The following is an 18,012-nucleotide window of genomic DNA, read 5'->3' as shown; positions in this document are numbered from 1 at the left end:
ATACGTTATAACGTCATCCCATATAACGCAATACGTTATAACTTCACACAATATAACGTAATACGTTATAACGTCATACCATATAACCTATTTCGTTATAACGTCATCCCATATAACGTAATACGTTATAACGTCATAGCATATAACGCAATACCTTATAGCGTCGTCCCACATAACGTAATACGTTATAACGTCATACCATATAACCTAATTCGTTATAACGTCATCCCATATAACGAAATGCGTTATAATGTCATCCCATATAACGTAATTCGGTATAACGTCATACCATATAACCTATTGCGTTATAACGTCATAGGATATTACCTATTTCGTTATAACGTCGTCCCACATAACATAATACGTTATAACGACATCCCATATTACTTAATACGTTATAACGTCGTCCCATATAACGAAATACGTTATACGTCATCCCATATAACGTAATACGTTATAACGTCATCCCATATAACCTAATTCGGTATAACGTCATACCATATAGCCTATTACGTTATAACGCCATACCATATAACCTATTACGTTATAACGTCATCCCATATAACGTAATACGTTATAACGTCATCCCATATAACGTAATACGTTATCTCGTCATCCCCTATAACGCAATACGTTATCATTTCATACCATATAACGTAATACGTTATAACGTCATACCATATAACCTAATTCGTTATAATGTCATCCCATATAACGTAGTACGTTATAACGTCATACCATATAACGCAATACGTTATAACGTCGTCCCATATAACGTAATACGTTATAACGTCATCCCATATAACGTAATGTGTTATAACATCATGCCATATAACCTATTTCGTTATAACGTCATCCCATATAACGTATTACGTTATAGCGTCATCCCATATAACGTAATACGTTATAGCGTCATACCACATAACCTAATACGTTATAACGGTATTCCATATAACGTAATACGTTATAACGTCATCCCATATAACGTAATGCGTTATAATTTCATACCATATAACGTAATGCGTTATAACATCATGCCATATAACCTATTTCGTTATAACGTCATCCCATATAACGTATTACGTTATAACGTCATCCCATATAACGTAATACGTTATAGCGTCATACCACATAACCTAATACGTTATAACGGTATTCCATATAACGTAATACGTTATAACGTCATCCCATATAACGTAATGCGTTATAACGCCGTCCCATATAACGCAATACGTTATAACTTCATACCATATAACGTAATACGTTATAACGCCACACCATATAACGTAATACGTTATAACGTTATACCATATAACCTATTACGTTACAACGTCAGCCCATATAACGTAATATGTTATAACGTCAACCCATATTACGTAATACGTTATAACGTCATCCCATATAACGTAACACGGTATAACGTCATACCATATAACCTATTTACGTTATATCGTCATATCATATAACGTATTACATTATAACGTCATCCCATATAACGTAATACGGTATAACGTCGTCCCATATAACGAAATACGTTATAACGTCATACCATATAACGTATTACGTTATAACGTCATCCCATATAACGTAATAGGTTATAGCGTCATACCATATAACCTAATACGTTATAACGGTATTCCATATAACGTAATACGTTATAACGTCATCCGATATAACGTAATGCGTTATAACGACATCCCATATTACGTAATACGTTATAACGTCGTCCCATATAACGAAATACGTTATAACGTCATACCATATAACGTATTACGTTATAACGTCGTCCCATATAACGCAATACGTTATAGCGTCCTCCCATATAACGCAATACGTTATAATTTCATACCATATAACGTAATACGTTATTACGGCATACCATATAACGTAATACGTTATAACGTTATGCCATATAATCTATTACGTTATAACGTCACCCCATATAACGTAATACGTTATATCGTCATCCCATATAACGTAATACGGTATGACGTCATACCATATAACCTATTTACGTTATAACGTCATACCATATTACGTATTACGTTATAACGTCATCCCATATAGCGTAATTCGGTATAACGTCATACCATATAACCTATTGCGTTATAACGTCATACGATATAACCTATTTCGTTATAACGTCGTCCCACATAACATAATACGTTATAACGACATCCCATATTACTTAATACGTTATAACGTCGTCCCATATAACGAAATACGTTATAACGTCATCCCATATAACGTATTACGTTATAACGTCGTCCCATATAACGCAATACGTTATAGAGTCCTCCCATATAACGCAATACGTTATAATTTCATACCATATAACGTAATACGTTATTACGGCATACCATATAACGTAATACGTTATAACGTTATGCCATATAATCTATTACGTTATAACGTCACCCCATATAACGTAATACGTTATATCGTCATCCCATATAACGTAATACGGTATGACGTCATACCATATAACCTATTTACGTTATAACGTCATACCATATTACGTATTACGTTATAACGTCATCCCATATTGCGTAATTCGGTATAACGTCATACCATATAACCTATTGCGTTATAACGTCATACGATATAACCTATTTCGTTATAACGTCGTCCCACATAACATAATACGTTATAACGACATCCCATATTACTTAATACGTTATAACGTCGTCCCATATAACGAAATACGTTATAACGTCATCCCATATAACGTATTACATTATAACGTCATCCCATATAACGTAATACGGCATAACGTCATCCCATATAACGAAATACGTTATAACGTCATACCATATAACGTATTACGTTATAACGTCATCCCATATAACGTAATAGGTTATAGCGTCATACCATATAACCTAATACGTTATAACGGTATTCCATATAACGTATTACGTTATAACGTCATCCCATATAACGTAATAGGTTATAGCGTCATACCATATAACCTAATACGTTATAACGGTATTCCATATAACGTAATACGTTATAACGTCATCCGATATAACGTAATGCGTTATAACGACATCCCATATTACGTAATACGTTATAACGTCGTCCCATATAACGAAATACGTTATAACGTCATACCATATAACGTATTACGTTATAACGTCGTCCCATATAACGCAATACGTTATAGCGTCCTCCCATATAACGCAATACGTTATAATTTCATACCATATAACGTAATACGTTATTACGGCATACCATATAACGTAATACGTTATAACGTTATGCCATATAATCTATTACGTTATAGCGTCACCCCATATAACGTAATACGTTATAACGTCATCCCATATAACGTAATGTGTTATAACATCATGCCATATAACCTATTTCGTTATAACGTCATCCCATATAACGTATTACGTTATAGCGTCATCCCATATAACGTAATACGTTATAGCGTCATACCACATAACCTAATACGTTATAACGGTATTCCATATAACGTAATACGTTATAACGTCATCCCATATAACGTAATGCGTTATAATTTCATACCATATAACGTAATGCGTTATAACATCATGCCATATAACCTATTTCGTTATAACGTCATCCCATATAACGTATTACGTTATAACGTCATCCCATATAACGTAATACGTTATAGCGTCATACCACATAACCTAATACGTTATAACGGTATTCCATATAACGTAATACGTTATAACGTCATCCCATATAACGTAATGCGTTATAACGCCGTCCCATATAACGCAATACGTTATAACTTCATACCATATAACGTAATACGTTATAACGCCACACCATATAACGTAATACGTTATAACGTTATACCATATAACCTATTACGTTACAACGTCAGCCCATATAACGTAATATGTTATAACGTCAACCCATATTACGTAATACGTTATAACGTCATCCCATATAACGTAACACGGTATAACGTCATACCATATAACCTATTTACGTTATATCGTCATATCATATAACGTATTACATTATAACGTCATCCCATATAACGTAATACGGTATAACGTCGTCCCATATAACGAAATACGTTATAACGTCATACCATATAACGTATTACGTTATAACGTCATCCCATATAACGTAATAGGTTATAGCGTCATACCATATAACCTAATACGTTATAACGGTATTCCATATAACGTAATACGTTATAACGTCATCCGATATAACGTAATGCGTTATAACGACATCCCATATTACGTAATACGTTATAACGTCGTCCCATATAACGAAATACGTTATAACGTCATACCATATAACGTATTACGTTATAACGTCGTCCCATATAACGCAATACGTTATAGCGTCCTCCCATATAACGCAATACGTTATAATTTCATACCATATAACGTAATACGTTATTACGGCATACCATATAACGTAATACGTTATAACGTTATGCCATATAATCTATTACGTTATAACGTCACCCCATATAACGTAATACGTTATATCGTCATCCCATATAACGTAATACGGTATGACGTCATACCATATAACCTATTTACGTTATAACGTCATACCATATTACGTATTACGTTATAACGTCATCCCATATAGCGTAATTCGGTATAACGTCATACCATATAACCTATTGCGTTATAACGTCATACGATATAACCTATTTCGTTATAACGTCGTCCCACATAACATAATACGTTATAACGACATCCCATATTACTTAATACGTTATAACGTCGTCCCATATAACGAAATACGTTATAACGTCATCCCATATAACGTATTACGTTATAACGTCGTCCCATATAACGCAATACGTTATAGAGTCCTCCCATATAACGCAATACGTTATAATTTCATACCATATAACGTAATACGTTATTACGGCATACCATATAACGTAATACGTTATAACGTTATGCCATATAATCTATTACGTTATAACGTCACCCCATATAACGTAATACGTTATATCGTCATCCCATATAACGTAATACGGTATGACGTCATACCATATAACCTATTTACGTTATAACGTCATACCATATTACGTATTACGTTATAACGTCATCCCATATTGCGTAATTCGGTATAACGTCATACCATATAACCTATTGCGTTATAACGTCATACGATATAACCTATTTCGTTATAACGTCGTCCCACATAACATAATACGTTATAACGACATCCCATATTACTTAATACGTTATAACGTCGTCCCATATAACGAAATACGTTATAACGTCATCCCATATAACGTATTACATTATAACGTCATCCCATATAACGTAATACGGCATAACGTCATCCCATATAACGAAATACGTTATAACGTCATACCATATAACGTATTACGTTATAACGTCATCCCATATAACGTAATAGGTTATAGCGTCATACCATATAACCTAATACGTTATAACGGTATTCCATATAACGTATTACGTTATAACGTCATCCCATATAACGTAATAGGTTATAGCGTCATACCATATAACCTAATACGTTATAACGGTATTCCATATAACGTAATACGTTATAACGTCATCCGATATAACGTAATGCGTTATAACGACATCCCATATTACGTAATACGTTATAACGTCGTCCCATATAACGAAATACGTTATAACGTCATACCATATAACGTATTACGTTATAACGTCGTCCCATATAACGCAATACGTTATAGCGTCCTCCCATATAACGCAATACGTTATAATTTCATACCATATAACGTAATACGTTATTACGGCATACCATATAACGTAATACGTTATAACGTTATGCCATATAATCTATTACGTTATAGCGTCACCCCATATAACGTAATACGTTATATCGTCATCCCATATAACGTAATACGGTATGACGTCATACCATATAACCTATTTACGTTATAACGTCATACCATATTACGTATTACGTTATAACGTCATCCCATATAGCGTAATTCGGTATAACGTCATACCATATAACCTATTGCGTTATAACGTCATACCATATAACCTATTTCGTTATAACGTCGTCCCACATAACGTAATACGTTATAACGACATCCCATACTACGTAATACGTTATAACGTCATCCCATATAACGAAATACGTTATAACGTCATCCCATATAACGTAATACGTTATAACGTCATCCCATATAACGCAATACGTTATAACTTCACACAATATAACGTAATACGTTATAACGTCATACCATATAACCTATTTCGTTATAACGTCATCCCATATAACGTAATACGTTATAACGTCATAGCATATAACGCAATACCTTATAGCGTCGTCCCACATAACGTAATTCGTTATAACGTCATACCATATAACCTAATTCGTTATAACGTCATCCCATATAACGAAATGCGTTATAATGTCATCCCATATAACGTAATTCGGTATAACGTCATACCATATAACCTATTGCGTTATAACGTCATAGGATATTACCTATTTCGTTATAACGTCGTCCCACATAACATAATACGTTATAACGACATCCCATATTACTTAATACGTTATAACGTCGTCCCATATAACGAAATACGTTATACGTCATCCCATATAACGTAATACGTTATAACGTCATCCCATATAACCTAATTCGGTAAAACGTCATACCATATAGCCTATTACGTTATAACGCCATACCATATAACCTATTACGTTATAACGTCATCCCATATAACGTAATACGTTATAACGTCATCCCATATAACGTAATACGTTATCTCGTCATCCCCTATAACGCAATACGTTATCATTTCATACCATATAACGTAATACGTTATAACGTCATACCATATAACCTATTTCGTTATAATGTCATCCCATATAACGTAGTACGTTATAACGTCATACCATATAACGCAATACGTTATAACGTCGTCCCATATAACGTAATACGTTATAACGTCATCCCATATAACGTAATGTGTTATAACATCATGCCATATAACCTATTTCGTTATAACGTCATCCCATATAACGTATTACGTTATAGCGTCATCCCATATAACGTAATACGTTATAGCGTCATACCACATAACCTAATACGTTATAACGGTATTCCATATAACGTAATACGTTATAACGTCATCCCATATAACGTAATGCGTTATAATTTCATACCATATAACGTAATGCGTTATAACATCATGCCATATAACCTATTTCGTTATAACGTCATCCCATATAACGTATTACGTTATAACGTCATCCCATATAACGTAATAGGTTATAGCGTCATACCATATAACCTAATACGTTATAACGGTATTCCATATAACGTAATAGGTTATAGCGTCATACCATATAACCTAATACGTTATAACGGTATTCCATATAACGTAATACGTTATAACGTCATCCGATATAACGTAATGCGTTATAACGACATCCCATATTACGTAATACGTTATAACGTCGTCCCATATAACGAAATACGTTATAACGTCATACCATATAACGTATTACGTTATAACGTCGTCCCATATAACGCAATACGTTATAGCGTCCTCCCATATAACGCAATACGTTATAATTTCATACCATATAACATAATACGTTATTACGGCATACCATATAACGTAATACGTTATAACGTTATGCCATATAATCTATTACGTTATAACGTCACCCCATATAACGTAATACGTTATATCGTCATCCCATATAACGTAATACGGTATGACGTCATACCATATAACCTATTTACGTTATAACGTCATACCATATTACGTATTACGTTATAACGTCATCCCATATAGCGTAATTCGGTATAACGTCATACCATATAACCTATTGCGTTATAACGTCATACGATATAACCTATTTCGTTATAACGTCGTCCCACATAACATAATACGTTATAACGACATCCCATATTACTTAATACGTTATAACGTCGTCCCATATAACGAAATACGTTATAACGTCATCCCATATAAAGTATAAGTTATAACGTCATCCCATACAACGTAACTCGGTATAACGTCATACCATATAACCTATTACGTTATAACGTCATACCATATAACCTATTTCGTTATAACGTCATCCCATATAATGTATTACGTTATAACGTCATACCATATAACGCAATACGTTATAACGTCGTCCCACATAACGTAATACGTTATAACGCCATCCCATTTTACGTAATACGTTGTAACGTCACCCCATATAACGAAATACGTTATACGTCATCCCATATAACGTAATACGTTATAACGTCATCCCATATAACCTAATTCGGTATAACGTCATACCATATAGCCTATTACGTTATAACGCCATACCATATAACCTATTACGTTATAACGTCATCCCATATAACGTAATACGTTATAACGTCATCCCATATAACGTAATACGTTATCTCGTCATCCCCTATAACGCAATACGTTATCATTTCATACCATATAACGTAATACGTTATAACGTCATACCATATAACCTATTTCGTTATAATGTCATCCCATATAACGTAGTACGTTATAACGTCATACCATATAACGCAATACGTTATAACGTCGTTCCATATAACGTAATACGTTATAACGTCATCCCATATAACGTAATGCGTTATAACATCATGCCATATAACCTATTTCGTTATAACGTCATCCCATATAACGTATTACGTTATAGCGTCATCCCATATAACGTAATACGTTATAGCGTCATACCACATAACCTAATACGTTATAACGGTATTCCATATAACGTAATACGCTATAACGTCATCCCATATAACGTAATGCGTTATAATTTCATACCATATAACGTAATGCGTTATAACATCATGCCATATAACCTATTTCGTTATAACGTCATCCCATATAACGTATTACGTTATAACGTCATCCCATATAACGTAATACGTTATAGCGTCATACCACATAACCTAATACGTTATAACGGTATTCCATATAACGTAATACGTTATAACGTCATCCCATATAACGTAATGCGTTATAACGCCGTCCCATATAACGCAATACGTTATAACTTCATACCATATAACGTAATACGTTATAATGCCACACCATATAACGTAATACGTTATAACGTTATACCATATAACCTATTACGTTAAAACGTCAGCCCATATAACGTAATATGTTATAACGTCAACCCATATTACGTAATACGTTATAACGTCATCCCATATAACGTAATACGGTATAACGTCATACCATATAACCTATTTACGTTATATCGTCATATCATATAACGTATTACATTATAACGTCATCCCATATAACGTAATACGGTATAACGTCGTCCCATATAACGAAATACGTTATAACGTCATACCATATAACGTATTACGTTATAACGTCATCCCATATAACGTAATAGGTTATAGCGTCATACCATATAACCTAATACGTTATAACGTCATACCATATAACCTATTTCGTTATAACGTCGTCCCACATAACGTAATACGTTATAACGACATCCCATACTACGTAATACGTTATAACGTCATCCCATATAACGAAATACGTTATAACGTCGTCCCATATAACGAAATACGTTATAACGTCATACCATATAACGTATTACGTTATAACGTCGTCCCATATAACGCAATACGTTATAGCGTCATCCCATATAACGCAATACGTTATAATTTCATACCATATAACGTAATACGTTATTACGGCATACCATATAACGTAATACGTTATAACGTTATGCCATATAATCTATTACGTTATAACGTCACCCCATATAACGTAATACGTTATATCGTCATCCCATATAACGTAATACGGTATGACGTCATACCATATAACCTATTTACGTTATAACGTCATACCATATTACGTATTACGTTATAACGTCATCCCATATAGCGTAATTCGGTATAACGTCATACCATATAACCTATTGCGTTATAACGTCATACCATATAACCTATTTCGTTATAACGTCGTCCCACATAACGTAATACGTTATAACGACATCCCATACTACGTAATACGTTATAACGTCATCCCATATAACGAAATACGTTATAACGTCATACCATATAACGTATTACGTTATAACGGCGTCCCATATAACGCAATACGTTATAATTTCATACCATATAACGTAATACGTTATTACGGGATACCATATAACGTAATACGTTATAACGTTATACCATATAATCTATTACGTTATAACGTCACCCCATATAACGTAATACGTTATATCGTCATCTCATATAACGTAATACGTTATAACGTCATCCCATATAACGAAATACTTTATAACGTCATACCATATAACGTATTACGTTATAACGTCGTCCCATATAACGCAATACGTTATAACGTCGTCCCATATAACGCAATACGTTATAATTTCATACCATATAACGTAATACGTTATTACGGCATACCATATAACGTAATACGTTATAACGTTATGCCATATAATCTATTACGTTATAACGTCACCCCATATAACGTAATACGTTATATCGTCATCCCATATTACGTAATACGGTATAACGTCATACCATATAACCTATTTACGTTATAACGTCACACCATATAACGTAATACGTTATAACGTCATCCCATATAACGTAATTCGGTATAACGTCATACCATATAACCTATTGCGTTATAACGTCATACCATATAACCTATTTCGTTATAACGTCGTCCCACATAACGTAATACGTTATAACGACATCCCATATTACGTAATACGTTATAACGTCATCCCATATAACGAAATACGTTATAACTTCATCCCATATAACGTAATAAGTTATAACGTCATCCCATATAACGTAACTCGGTATAACGTCATACCATATAACCTATTACGTTATAACGTCATACCATATATCCTATTTCGTTATAACGTCATCCCATATAATGTATTACGTTATAACGTCATACCATATAACGCAATACGTTATAACGTCGTCCCACATAACGTAATACGTTATAACGTCATCCCATTTTACATAATACATTATAACGTCATCCCATATAACGAAATACGTTAATACGTCATCCCATATAACGTAATACGTTATAACGTCATCCCATATAACCTAATTCGGTACAACGTCATACCATATAACCTATTGCGTTATAACGTCATACGATATAACCTATTTCGTTATAACGTCGTCCCACATAACATAATACGTTATAACGTCATCCCATATTACTTAATACGTTATAACGTCATCCCATATAACGAAATACGTTTTAACGTCATCCGATATAAAGTAATAAGTTATAACGTCATCCCAAACAACGTAACTCGGTATAACGTCATACCATATAACCCATTACGTTATAACGTCATACCATATAACCTATTTCGTTATAACGTCATCCCATATAATGTATTACGTTATAACGTCATACCATATAACGCAATACGTTATAACGTCGTCCCACATAACGTAATACGTTATAACGCCATCCCATTTTACGTAATACGTTGTAACGTCACCCCATATAACGAAATACGTTAGTACGTCATCCCATATAACGTAATACGTTATAACGTCATCCCATATAACCTAATTCGGTATAACGTCATACCATATAGCCTATTACGTTATAACGTCATACCATATAACCTATTACGTTATAACGTCATCCCATATAACGTAATACGTTATAACGTCATCCCGTATAACGTAATACGTTATCTCGTCAACCCCTATAACGCAATACGTTATAATTTCATACCATGTAACGTAATACGTTATAACGTCATATCATATAACCTATTTCGTTATAACGTCATCCCATATAACGTAATACGTTATAACGTCATACCATATAACGCAATACGATATAACGTCGTCCCATATAACGTAATACGTTATAACGTCATCCCATATAACGTAATACGTTATAACGTCTTCCCATATAACGTAATACGTTATAACGTCTTCCCATATAACGGAATACGTTATAACGTCATCCCATATAACGTAATACGGTATAACGTCATACCATATAACCTATTTACGTTATAACGTCATACCATATAACGTAATACGGTATAACGTCATACCATATAACCTATTTACGTTATAACGTCATGTCATATAACGTATTACGTTATAACGTCATCCCATATAACGTAATACGGTATAACGTTATACCATATAACCTATTTACGTTATAACGTCATACCATATAACCTATTTCGTTATAACGTCATCCCATATAACGTAATACGATATGACGTCATCTCATATAACGTAATACGTTATAACGACATCCCATATAACGCAATACGTTATACCGTCGTCCCGTATAACGTGATACGTTATAACGTCATCCCATATTACGTAATACGTTATAACGTCATCCTCTATAACGCAATACGTTATAACGTCGTCCCATATAACGTAATGCGTTATAACGTCATCCCATATTACGTAATACGTTATAACGTCATCCTCTATAACGTAATACGTTATAACGTTATACCATATAACCTATTTACGTTATAACGTCATACCATATAACGTAATACGTTATAACGTCGTTCCACATAACGTAATACGTTATAACGTCTTCCCATATAACGCAATACGTTATAATTTCATACCATATAACGTAATACGTTATAACGTCATACCATATAACCTATTTCGTTAAAACGTCATCCCATATAACGTAATACGTTATAACGTCATACCATATAACGCGATACGTTATAATTTCATACCATATAACGTAATACGTTATAACGTCATACCATATAACCTATTTCGTTATAACGTCATCCCATATAACGTAATACGTTATAACGTCATACCATATAACGCAATACGTTACAACGTCGTCCCACATAACGTAATACGTTATAACGTCATCCCATATTACGTAATACGTTATAACTTCGTCCCATATAACGTAATAAGTTATAACGTCATCCCATATAACGTAACTCGGTATAACGTCATACCATATAACCTATTACGTTATAACGTCATACCATATATCCTATTTCGTTATAACGTCATCCCATATAATGTATTACGTTATAACGTCATACCATATAACGCAATACGTTATAACGTCGTCCCACATAACGTAATACTTTATAACGTCATCCCATTTTACATAATACATTATAACGTCATCCCATATAACGAAATACGTTAATACGTCATCCCATATAACGTAATACGTTATAACGTCATCCCATACAACCTAAGTCGGTATAACGTCACACCATATAACGTAATACGTTACAACGTTATACCATATAACCTATTGCGTTATAACATCAGCCCATATAACGTAACATGTTATAACGTCAACCCATATTACGTAATACGTTATATCGTCATCCCATATAACGTAATACGGTATAACGTCATACCATATAACCTATTTACGTTATATCGTCATATCATATAACTTATTACTTTATAACGTCATCCCATATAACGTAATACGGTATAACGTCATCCCATATAACGCAATACGTTATAACGTCCTCCCACATAACGTAATACGTTATAACGTCATCCCATATTACGTAATACGGCATAACGTCATACCATATAACCTATTTAAGTTGTAACGTCTTACCATATAACGTGATACGTTATAACGTCATCCCATATTACGTAATTCGGTATAACGTCATACCATATAGCCTATTGCGTTATAACGTCATACCATATAACCTATTTCATTATAACGTCGTCCCACATAACGTAATACGTTATAACGACATCCCATATTACGTAATACGTTATAACGTCATCCCATATAACGAAATACGTTATAACGTCATCCCATATAACGTAGTAAGTTATAACGTCATCCCATATAACGTATTACGTTAAAACGTCATCCCATATAACGTAATACGGTATAGCGTCATACCACATAACCTAATACGTTATAACGGTATTCCATATAACATAATACGTTATAACGTCATCCCATATAACGTAATGCGTTATATAGCCGTCCCATATAACGCAATACGTTATAATTTCATACCATATAACGTAATACGTTATAACGCCACACGATATAACGTAATACGTTATAACGTTATACCATATAACCTATTACGTTATAACGTCATCCCATATAACGTAATATGTTATAACGTCAACCCATATTACGTAATACGTTATAGCGTCATACCATATAACCTAATACGTTATAACGGTATTCCGTATAACGTAATACGTTATAACGTCATCCCATATAACGTAATGCGTTATAACGTCGTCCCATATAACGCAATACGTTATAATTTCATACCATATAACGTAATACGTTATAACGCCACACCATATAACGTAATACGTTATAACGTTATACCATATAACCTATTACGTTATAACGTCATACCATATAACGTATTACGTTATAACGTCATCCCATATAACGTAATACGTTGTAACGTCATCCCATATAACGCAATACGTTATAATTTAACACAATATAACGTAATACGTTATAACGTCATACCATATAACCTATTTCGTTATAACGTCATCCCATATAACGTAATACGTTATAACGTCATACCATATAACGCAATACCTTACAGCGTCGTCCCACATAACGCTATACGTTATAACGTCATACCATATAACCTAATTCGTTATAACGTCGTCCCATATAACGAAATACGTTATAACGTCATCCCATATAACGTAATTCGGTATAACGTCATACCATATAACCTATTGCGTTATAACGTCATACGATATTACCTATTTCGTTATAACGTCGTCCCACATAACATAATACGTTATAACGCCATCCCATTTTACGTAATACGTTGTAACGTCACCCCATATAACGAAATACGTTAATACGTCATCCCATATAACGTAATACGTTATAACGTCATCCCATATAACCTAATTCGGTATAACGTCATACCATATAACGTAATACGGTATAACGTCATACCATATAACCTATTTACGTTATAACGTCATACCACATAACGTATTACGTTATTACGTTATAACATATAACGTAATGCGCTATAACGTTGTACCATATAACGTAATACGTTATGACGTCATCCCATATAACGTAATACGGTATAACGTCATACCATATAACCTATTTACGTTATAACGTCATGCCACATAACGTATTACGTTATTACGTCATCCCATATAACGAAATACGTTATAACGTCATACCAAATAACGTATTACGTTATAACGTCATCCCATATAACGTAATACGTTATAGCGTCATACCATATAACGTAATACGTTATAACGTCATCCCATATTACGTAATACGTTATAACGTCGTCCCATATAACGTAATAAGTTATAACGTCATCCCATATAACGTAACTCGGTATAACGTCATACCATATAACCTATTACGTTATAACGTCATACCACATAACGTATTACGTTAAGACGTCATCCCATATTACGTAATACGTTATAACGTCATCCCATATAACGAAATACGTTATAACGTCATCCCATATAACGTAGTAAGTTATAACGTCATCCCATATAACGTAATACGGTATAGCGTCATACCACATAACCTAATACGTTATAACGGTATTCCATATAACATAATACGTTATAACGTCATCCCATATAACGTAATGCGTTATATAGCCGTCCCATATAACGCAATACGTTATAATTTCATACCATATAACGTAATACGTTATAACGCCACACGATATAACGTAATACGTTATAACGTTATACCATATAACCTATTACGTTATAACGTCATCCCATATAACGTAATATGTTATAACGCCACACCATATAACGTAATACGTTATAACGTTATACCATATAACCTATTACGTTATAACGTCATACCATATAACGTATTACGTTATAACGTCATCCCATATAACGTAATACGTTGTAACGTCATCCCATATAACGCAATACGTTATAATTTAACACAATATAACGTAATACGTTATAACGTCATACCATATAACCTATTTCGTTATAACGTCATCCCATATAACGTAATACGTTATAACGTCATACCATATAACGCAATACCTTACAGCGTCGTCCCACATAACGCTATACGTTATAACGTCATACCATATAACCTAATTCGTTATAACGTCGTCCCATATAACGAAATACGTTATAACGTCATCCCATATAACGTAATTCGGTATAACGTCATACCATATAACCTATTGCGTTATAACGTCATACGATATTACCTATTTCGTTATAACGTCGTCCCACATAACATAATACGTTATAACGCCATCCCATTTTACGTAATACGTTGTAACGTCACCCCATATAACGAAATACGTTAATACGTCATCCCATATAACGTAATACGTTATAACGTCATCCCATATAACCTAATTCGGTATAACGTCATACCATATAACGTAATACGGTATAACGTCATACCATATAACCTATTTACGTTATAACGTCATACCACATAACGTATTACGTTATTACGTTATAACATATAACGTAATGCGCTATAACGTTGTACCATATAACGTAATGCGTTATGACGTCATCCCATATAACGTAATACGGTATAACGTCATACCATATAACCTATTTACGTTATAACGTCATGCCACATAACGTATTACGTTATTACGTCATCCCATATAACGAAATACGTTATAACGTCATACCAAATAACGTATTACGTTATAACGTCATCCCATATAACGTAATACGTTATAGCGTCATACCATATAACGTAATACGTTATAACGTCATCCCATATTACGTAATACGTTATAACGTCGTCCCATATAACGTAATAAGTTATAACGTCATCCCATATAACGTAACTCGGTATAACGTCATACCATATAACCTATTACGTTATAACGTCATACCACATAACGTATTACGTTAAGACGTCATCCCATATAACGAAATACGTTATAACGTCATACCAAATAACGTATTACGTTATAACGTCATCCCATATAACGTAATACGTTATAGCGTCATACCATATAACCTAATACGTTATAACGGTATTCCATATAACGTCATACGTTAAAACGTCATCCCATAAAACGTAATGCGTTATAACGTCGTCCCATATTACGCAATACGTTATAATTTCATACCATATAATGTAATACGTTATTACGGCATACCATATAACGTAATACGTTATAGCGTTATACCATATAATCTATTACGTTATAACGTCACCCCATATAACGTAATACGTTATATCGTCATCCCATATAACGTAATACGTTATAACGTCATCCCATATAACGCAATACGTTATAACGTCGTCCCACAAAACGTAATACGTTATAACGTCATCCCATATTACGTAATACGTTATAACGTCGTCCCATATAACGTAATAAGTTATGACGTCATCCCATATAACGTAACTCGGTATAACGTCATACCATATAACCTATTACGTTATAACGTCATACCATATATCCTATTTCGTTACAACGTCATCCCATATAATGTATTACGTTATAACGTCATACCATATAACGCAATACGTTATAACGTCGTCCCACATAACGTAATACTTTATAACGTCATCCCATTTTACATAATACATTATAACGTCATCCCATATAACGAAATACGTTAATACGTCATCCCATATAACGTAATACGTTATAACGTCATCCCATACAACCTAATTCGGTATAACGTCACACCATATAACGTAATACGTTACAACGTTATACCATATAACCTATTGCGTTATAACATCAGCCCATATAACGTAATACGTTGTAGCGTCATACCATATAACCTATTACGTTATAACGTCATACCATATATCCTATTTCGTTACAACGTCATCCCATATAATGTATTACGTTATAACGTCATACCATATAACGCAATACGTTATAACGTCGTCCCACATAACGTAATACTTTATAACGTCATCCCATTTTACATAATACATTATAACGTCATCCCATATAACGAAATACGTTAATACGTCATCCCATATAACGTAATACGTTATAACGTCATCCCATATA

The sequence above is a fragment of the Bombus vancouverensis genome, unplaced genomic scaffold (assembly GCF_051014615.1).
Source record: "Bombus vancouverensis nearcticus unplaced genomic scaffold, iyBomVanc1_principal scaffold0018, whole genome shotgun sequence".
Classification (NCBI taxonomy): domain Eukaryota; kingdom Metazoa; phylum Arthropoda; class Insecta; order Hymenoptera; family Apidae; genus Bombus; species Bombus vancouverensis.
This window is presented reverse-complemented; position numbering follows the sequence as displayed.